Here is an 8,625-nt window from a genome sequence, read left to right on the forward strand (position 1 = left end):
ATATATAGAGCCAATAAATAAACAAACCACGAGTCCAGTTTCATCGATCTTACCCGGAGGAATAAAGATGTTACTAACACTCAGTCTGACTTGCATTCGACTGCAGGGAGGGAGGAGGATGAAAAAAAAAACAGGAGAAAGGGAGAGCTGAGGAGCTGCTCTCCTCCAGGCGTCCCGACAAGTCTGGACTGTTCTGCTCCTGCTTGTGTTCAACTCTCCTCGAACAAGGCGGCAGCCTCGGGAATCAGAAACTGTTTTTTTTTTTTCACGTTGCTGACTGTCGCCTGCAGGGATGCAGCGATCAGAGCTGGGTCGCTGAGCTGGCTGGCTGGTGGTGGCGGCGCGTTCCTGCTCCGTGAAGTTGTGACACTGTGAAACTCTGCCACCGGTCGTCTGTGGATATCACTGCTGCGTGAAAACACCCCCCCACCGCACCGTGGGCTCGGGCTGGATGTGCCACAGGTGGACAGCGGCGGGCTGTGGGCCGGCGCACAGAGCAGAAATCCCCAGGTAGACAAAACTTTTTTTTTCTTTTTTTGCATTTCATTGCAAAGTTGTTTTTTTTTTTTTCAAAGTGCCATTTTCATAAAACGGGTATCTGCTGCCTGAAAACTTCGCGCAAGGTTTTAAACGCTCTGACGTAACATCTGCTTGCATGCGGTGCCGTGTGGTACTGATTCTGCTGCAACATCACTGTCACGAAGGATTGCTCTCAGAAAACCTCTCCATTTTACGCACGTGTTGTCAAAAAATGCTATGAATCCCATTCAAAGGCGAAGATCTAATGGCTCGTGGTTGAGTCTTAACAACGCGTTTTAAACCCAAACCCTGAAATGGAACGGAAATCTAGCAGAAACAGAGTGTGCACTATTAAAGCTGTTGGTTTAGGAACAAAAAGGCAACAAAAACTAATTAGTTTTTTCCTCCAACTCAGCTGCTTTACCAACTGGGTTTGAACAAAAGTCAAACTTCAAAGTCAGTGGATGCAAAAAGAAAAAGAAAACTGATTATATTATGTAGTTTTTGGATTAAAATGAATTGTTTTTACTGTTAGTTTATTTCATTAGCCTGATAGAAGGTGGCAGTGAGTGACATTTACATGTGAAACATTTTACTTGAGAAACAGTATTTTGGTGGAGCGCATTTGGAGGTCAAATGGCACATAGAGCAAGAGGTACATATTATCAATGGAAGTGCTGTGTAAAGCTCTAACATGTACACAGTACAGCAAGTGTTGGCTTCTAACTTTTTATGCATTAGAAAACTTGGAAACATGCTTCTGCTGCCCAAATGTGTTATTTTTAATGATGTCACTTATATGTACTAGTTTCTTATTTCATTATTCTCTACACAAATCTGTTATTTTATATTTTTTCTGTATTTTCACATCATTTTCGCAAATTAAATTAGATTAGACATCTCAAGTTCCCCGTTCAGTACTTAACTAGCCGTTTAGCCAAATACTTTTTTAATATGGTAAAAAAAAAAAAAAAAAAAGGTGGTAAGCTACTACATTGTAGTCAATGTAGTAGCTGTAGTAGCTCCAGCTGCCCTGGAGGAGTCTGACAGAAACAAGGCTGTCATGTACCTGAGATTCATTAGACTTTTTTTTTAAGAAGTCTAATGAAAACTGCATCCATTTTGACCACATATTTGGTTGAAATTGTCTTACTTTTGCCCCAACATGAACCCTTTATTTGGCTAAATAAATAACTCGGCAGTTTTAAGTGTGTTGACCTCAGTTGAACTTATTTAGGATGAAGACAGTGACAGTCCTTGATTTAGGATAGAGGAAAGTATGCACACTCCCCTCTGCATGCTTTATTGGTTTCAATTATCTGGTCTACATCCGACTGCACCCTCAGCTTTGTTGTGGTTTAGCTCAGAACAGTAAAAAGTTCAGTTTTTTTTTAAGTACATCAGGCTCTTTCTGCTTCACCTTCACCGTCTTGCTTTTTTCTTTCTACTCCTCATTCTCTGCATATTTGCAGCCAGACTTGGTTAGGTCTCTGGTGCCTCTCTGACATTTGGTGCCAACATTTGAGAACTGCCGCAGCTGGGTCCCTGTGTGTGTTTGATGTGATTATCTTCGTTTTCCTCGGCTGAGGATTAGAAGTAGGATATCCATTTTTGTTCTGCATTAGAGCGGTAGTTTACAATGAGTCATTTTTGTTTGATTTCACTTAATTTAGTCTCTAATCGTGTTTAGGTTTGGCTGAGTCAGCTGGAAGGCAGGCGTGCTGCTGTGTCTCTGTCTTTTCATGCCCCATTCATGTTCCTGAAAGAGACGAGTTAGTCTTTGAAGACAAAGAGAGCACTTTTCTCGATTAAGTCTCTTCATCTTTTCTTAACAGAAACTCAAAGCTTGTGAAATTCTGGAACGAACTTGAAGCTTTGGGAGGCTATTTTCAGAGAGGCGATTTTATTTTCATAATAGATTATTGAAGTTGGCTGAAAACCACGACGATGGCAGAAGTGATGGATCTTGTTCTCGACTTGAGAATCTTTGGAGGGTTTTCAGATAACCTCTGACAAGAACTCATTTATTCTTACCAGTAGCATAGAACCAAAAATACAAGATCCCTGTGGTGTGATCATTTTTTAGCAGTCTTGGGTAATTTAGTGGGACATGTCGCCCTCGTTTGACCCTTCAGTTCCCATGTCCACTTACTTCACAGTCTGCCCTGAACTCTGTCACATGGTAGTGGCCCACTGCTCCTGCTGGGAGAAACCCATCTGAACCGAGCCACATTTCTGTGACTCTGCCAGAGCCCGAGTTTATAGCTTTGCTCAGTTTTCATACAAATCCTACCAGAAACTCTGCGATGAGTCATAGTACTTTTCTTCTGTCCCGGAAAGACCTTATTAAACTTATTCAGAAGCTTGTGTTTGCCCATTGTCTTTACTTTTCAATTGGACTTTGTTTAAAAATGACTTTGAGGAACTATTTACTACTGATTCTTTCACCGTTAATTATACCTGCTTGGTTTAATTTGTCGGGTGATTTGTACGGGGTGTGGCCATACAAATCAGGAGTTTCAAAAGTGAACACATGTCTAAAGTTTCTATGGGTTTTGGAGATTCTGTAGTTTCTTTACCGAGATCCAAAAACTCACAGTGACCATAAATATAATGACACAGTGTTGGGTACTGAGTCCAGTGTGCGATTCTCACCACAGAATAATCTTGAGTAAAAACAACTTGGTTTCTCAGGATCATGGTATTTACACAGAGACACCGTCTAATCATCTAATATTTATATTTAAAACAGGAAATCAACAAATATTCATACTGCTTCTGAGATTATGTAACGCATTGTTCACTGCAGTTCCGACAATGTAATTAATAGCATTTATTAATTGTATATATTTTGATTGTGACGTACAAACCTAGAGCAAAAGCACAGCTTTGTTTAACCTGCAGGTATTTATGTTATTGGTTACACATGTAGCTGTAAACGTTCAACCCTGTTTTTCTAGAGTCAAACACAAGCAGGAAAATCTGCTTAAGCTTTTCTAGTTACTCTGCTGCCCACAATTCAAATTATGCGCATCCTTTCTCTTGATTCTTATTGTTGCAAAGTTAATTTTACTATTTGTTAAAAACACAAAGATGGAGGCAAAAAACAAACAAACAAACAAAAAAAAGAAGCACCAAACTTTTCCAGAAAGAAGTTTTTCACTGTTCTGACTGCAGGAAGCCATTTGGCATTTGTCTGTGTTCCCACTAAAATGTTACAGGTCTTTGGCAGCTTGGGTCCATCGGTCTCATTATTGGTTTTATATCTTTTTCTTTAGTAAAACTGGTGCACTGTGCACAAAAGCATTTGGCCGACCGCTTCACCAATTTTAACACGGCAATTGGAAAATAAAATGAAATGTATACAAGCTGATGTGCTCTCTCTGGAGATCTTTGGATGTAATTTAGTTTTAAGTGTGTGGAATCTGAAAATACTTAAAGACAAGGAAAAGTAAGATTTACATGTGCAACTTCTCGGGCTTTATGAGAATGTTTTGGACCGAAATAAAATCTTCAGCTGGTAGTCTTGTCGGGTATGCATCTTTCAGGGAAATAACCGTTTGTCATCAGCTGAGAGCTTTTAGCCTTTTGAGATCAAAGATGAGAAGGAGAAAACAACGAAGTTTGGGAAAATAATCAAACGCTATTGTAAGGCTCTGATCTCTGCACACATACTAATGCTACGGAAAAGGGAATCAGTGGAGATAAGTAAGAATTATTATGTGCTTTCTGGTTAAAATTCCTTAATACCGTAACACTGCGCCAACCTTCAATAGGGATTATCAGATAAGTTACCAGAGGCTGTTTGCAGCTTGTTGCTCATTGAACCAATATTTAAGTGTTTGTTAGGGGCAAGTCATAGCAATGCAAGTCAGTCACTGCCTCCATGCATTGCATGGCAGGCACCTATTGTTCTTCACCCAATAGAATGTTTGTATATTATTATTTATTTTTCTTCCGTCAACCGTAATGCGGCCCGTAATGCGCTGCGTGCACCCCCACAAATGTGGTATCAAAAATTGCGGCTCGATCACGGGAGGGGAGCTATTTTTTCTGGTGGGATTCGGAGTTACCACGGCAACACAAATTGGGTAAAAATAACTACTTGTGTTTTGAGCATTATATAAATGATTTAACCCAATTACTATTACACATGGGATTAGTGTGGCCATTTCAAATGAAGCTTAATGAAAATTTCAAAATTAAAGCCTAAATAATCCTCTCAGGTAAGTGATAATATTAGCTTTTATTATCGTTTCCCCTCAAATTAGTTATATTAGATTAAAAGATAATATAAGATATAATATTAAAATGTTTTCAAAATGTTGCTAGAGATTATGGTTTTTTTTGTCAGGGTCCTTCAGACCGACGCTGAGTGTTTCAAGTATAGAATGACTCCAGCAAACTGTCTGACAGAGAGAGTGAGCCCAGGTTCAGATTATTAATTACCATAGCAACGGATCCCAGAGAGGCAGTGAGTAGTCTCACAAACGGGCTCAGAGAGAGGTTTCACAATGCTTTGTGGGAAGAATAAATATTTCCTGACTATTCATATTTTGCTTACATACATTTTGTATTTCTTTGAATTTTTTAATGTGAATTAAAATACTTCGTATGAAGCTTGAAAATTTTCGAGAAATAAACAATTACCCACTGTCTTTAATTTTTTTTTTTTTTTCAGACCGTGAGTGAGAACACCATGTGCGAAATTTATAGTCGTCAGTCTGGAGCTGAATTTCATTGAAAACTGGGTTCAGCTGATGTACTATTGTAGTGAACCAGATCAGTCATAGAAACATGGTGATGGATCTGGTAAGATCTTCAGTCATTGGACATTGGTGATGAATAGCTTACAACCCATCATTATGTGTAATACTTACTTGCAATAGGCCACTCAAACTGAGTGAATCAGTGCATCACTATAGGCAGGACAATAGTATCTGCTTTTTATCACAGGGTTTAGAACTGACTTTTGACAGCCAGAATGTCAGTATTTCTGGACTACAATTTAGCTCAGCTTAGCATTGATGCTAATATTAAGCATCGGAACACTTTTCTGTACTTGCACCATTAATATTGTTAAAATTAATGCATAAGTTGAAATTAGCCAAAATGCTAATGTTAGCATGATTGCTATCAGTATCATGTTTGGCATCACTAGCATGTTGTCTGTCATTACTCCATTCACTATACAAAATGTTGCTAGCTTCATCAACATGTTTCTGACTCTCCACAGGTTTTTGACTACAATTTAGCTCAGCTTAGCATTTATGCTAATGTTGAGCATCATTCTTACTTATTACCATTGTTTCATATACTGAATGGAGTAAGTAATGACAGACAACATGCCAGTGATGCTCCACATGCTACTGATAGCATTCATGCTATTATTAGCATTTTGGCTCATTTTAGCTTATGCAACATACTAAATGGTACGAGTACAGCTTAGTGAACATGCTTCTGACTCCCCGTAGGTTATTGACTACATTGCAACTTTCTTTAGCATTATTGCTCATTTTTGCATCAGAACGCTATATTAAAAATCCGACGGGCACACTTTGGCAGGCCCCGTAAAATTTCTGCAGGAATTTTCTAGTAGTTCATTTATTTTTCGTCCGTCACCATTAATGCAGCCCGAACCGCTGCGTCCACCCCCACAAAAGTGGTATCAAAACGTTCAGCTTGATCCCGAGAAGGGAGTTATTGCTTTTAGTGGGATTCTGAGTTAAAATGATGACATAAATTGATAAAAACGGGAAAAATCGAGGCTGAGTGTCTCACAGAATCAGTAAACTTTCTCTCTGAAACATACTAACAGCACAGTGGATTTCTGACTCCAAAACTCTTTTAACTCCCCCTCACAGGCACAAATATCACCCTGTTGGTCTAAAAGTCTGTCATGACATAGATACACATGCCTGCTCCCGTAAAATGTTTTCAACATTTTGCTAGGGTTCATGGTTTTTTGTCAGGGTCCTTGATACCATGGCTGGGTGTCTCTCAAGTATAGAAACTCTGTCTCCAGCATACTGTCTGACAGAGAGAGCCAGCCCAGGTGCAGATAATTAATTACCATAGCAACGGGGCACAGAGAGAGGCAGTGAGTAGTTTCACAAACAGGCGTAGTGACAGGTCTCATAATGCATTGTGGAAAGAATACACATTTCCTGTGACTATTCATAGTTTGCTTACATAAAATTATTATTTCTCTGAATTTTTGAGTGTGAATTAAAATCCTTAGTATGAAGGTTGAAAAATTAACAATTACCCACTGACTTTGTTATTATTTTTAATTCGGACCGTAAGAGCCACATGTGCGAAGCTTATAGACGTCAGTTTTATTGTGCATCAGGTTTAGCAATTGTGTTGTAGTGAACCGGGTCAGTCATAAAACTATGGTGATGGACCTGGTAAAATCTTCAGTTGCTGCTCTTTGGTGATGAACCATATCAGCATGGAAGTATTGCACATGTTCTCCCGGGTAAGTCCAACTGTGCAATCTATAGTTAGAATGCACTTTCTCTGTAAACTTTAAACATTTTCAACCCCAAAACATGACAGGCCAACTACCAGGCTTGGCAGGTTTTCTAGGGGGAATCTTGAATTTATAATGTTTCGGAATTGGGCCCTGCCATGGCAGTGCATAGGCAGGCACCTATTGTTCTACACCTCAAAGTAACTGCCTCTTCCTAGTACTGTTAATGCGGCTCGTACCGCTGCATGTCCCCTTCACAATATATACATCAAAATGTGTGGCTCGATCCCATGTGGGGAGCAATTGCTTTTGTTGGCATTTCGAGTAACTGTGGCGACATAGTTAACACAAAACAGTGCCACTCAAAATAGACGTAGACTTTTGTCTGCCCCTCACAGCTGCTCTTTAGAACTACAGACATGGTGGAACACTCGGTTACTAGACCTTTTCCTTTTGCGTTTTATTTACCATTGTCATAGCAACTGAACCATCGGGCCCTGGGAGGGAAAAGAGCAACGGCGGTTCAAGTTAGCTGAGGTATAAACCTACTGTGCAGGAGCTGAATTGCAATCTGTTTATATGTACAGATTGCTTAATACACCATCAGTTATCAGCTTTGACGTAATATGGTTCTGGAAGTTTTTGGAAAGTATTATTGACATGTTTAGGAAAATGTTGGTGTACAGGGCTGCTGCTATAAACTCATTGGATCTCTGAATAGTGCTGTTAAGGTTATATAATCTAGTGATGGAAAAAGCAACAAAAAACTATTATGCTATGTACTTAAGATGGAATGTATGCACGTATATTCATGACATGCTTTGATTAAAGTAATTTATCCTCGGTGCAATTCCAGTACCGAAAAATTAACTTTATACCAGGTGAGTCTCTCACCTGAGAATGTGAACCTACTAGGCTGATTCTGTGCCTTMAAATAATTKTAATGCTCMTGTAGAAGATTCATAACTTMAAARTTWCAGSAACCTACAAGTTAACTTATAAGGAACAGGTCTGAAAAAACAGTCTGTGTGCTACACTCAAGAGAGAGATTCCTTTGATGCATCAAAGAGTGATGTCATCACTGATGATGTCATTGTTACCATAGGAACCAGTGGCGCAACTACACTTTATTCAGGTGGATGCGAAAACATACATCGGTGCCCCCCGCCCCCAGACGGGGTTTTGACGCCCCCTCTGGTGCTGCACTCCTTTGCGTTGCATGCGCTGCATACCCACTTTTTGCGCCACTGATGGAAATTTAACATTCTAATGATGCATTCACACCAAACACGTTTTGAGCGTCAGGCAAGTCTGCTTTATATTCAAAGTCTATGTGAAGTATTGGATGCACTGGACGTGTCAAACGCTTCGAACGGTTCAAATGGCGCCGCACTAGACGCTCGAAGAGCGCCACAACTGCCTTCGACGCGCCTCCACATAGAGTTTGAATGTAAACCAGATGCGCCTGGCAGTCAAAATGTGTTTGGTGTAAACGCACCATTATATGTCCAGTGTCATATTAGTTCCACCATATTAGGACCAAAGTGTTGTCCTAATATGATGGATTCATTACTTTGGGTCAGGGGTAATGTTTAGAGGTAAGATGTGAATTAAGGTTTAGTTAATGTTAG

At 39.7% G+C, this 8,625-nt stretch overlaps 1 protein-coding gene across 1 annotated transcript in view; it reads left to right on the top strand.

Annotated features, from left to right (window-relative positions):
- The first annotated feature begins 160 nt into the window (after positions 1-160).
- The window catches only part of col7a1 (collagen, type VII, alpha 1), a 76,974-nt gene continuing 68,509 nt past the window's right edge, over positions 161-8,625 (top strand). Inside the window, exon 1 of the mRNA XM_017305020.1 lies at positions 161-510. The gene's annotated coding sequence lies outside the window, so the exon portion shown is untranslated. The remainder of the gene's footprint in view (positions 511-8,625) is intronic.

Source organism: Poecilia reticulata, linkage group LG5, assembly GCF_000633615.1.
Source record: "Poecilia reticulata strain Guanapo linkage group LG5, Guppy_female_1.0+MT, whole genome shotgun sequence".
Lineage (NCBI taxonomy): Eukaryota > Metazoa > Chordata > Actinopteri > Cyprinodontiformes > Poeciliidae > Poecilia > Poecilia reticulata.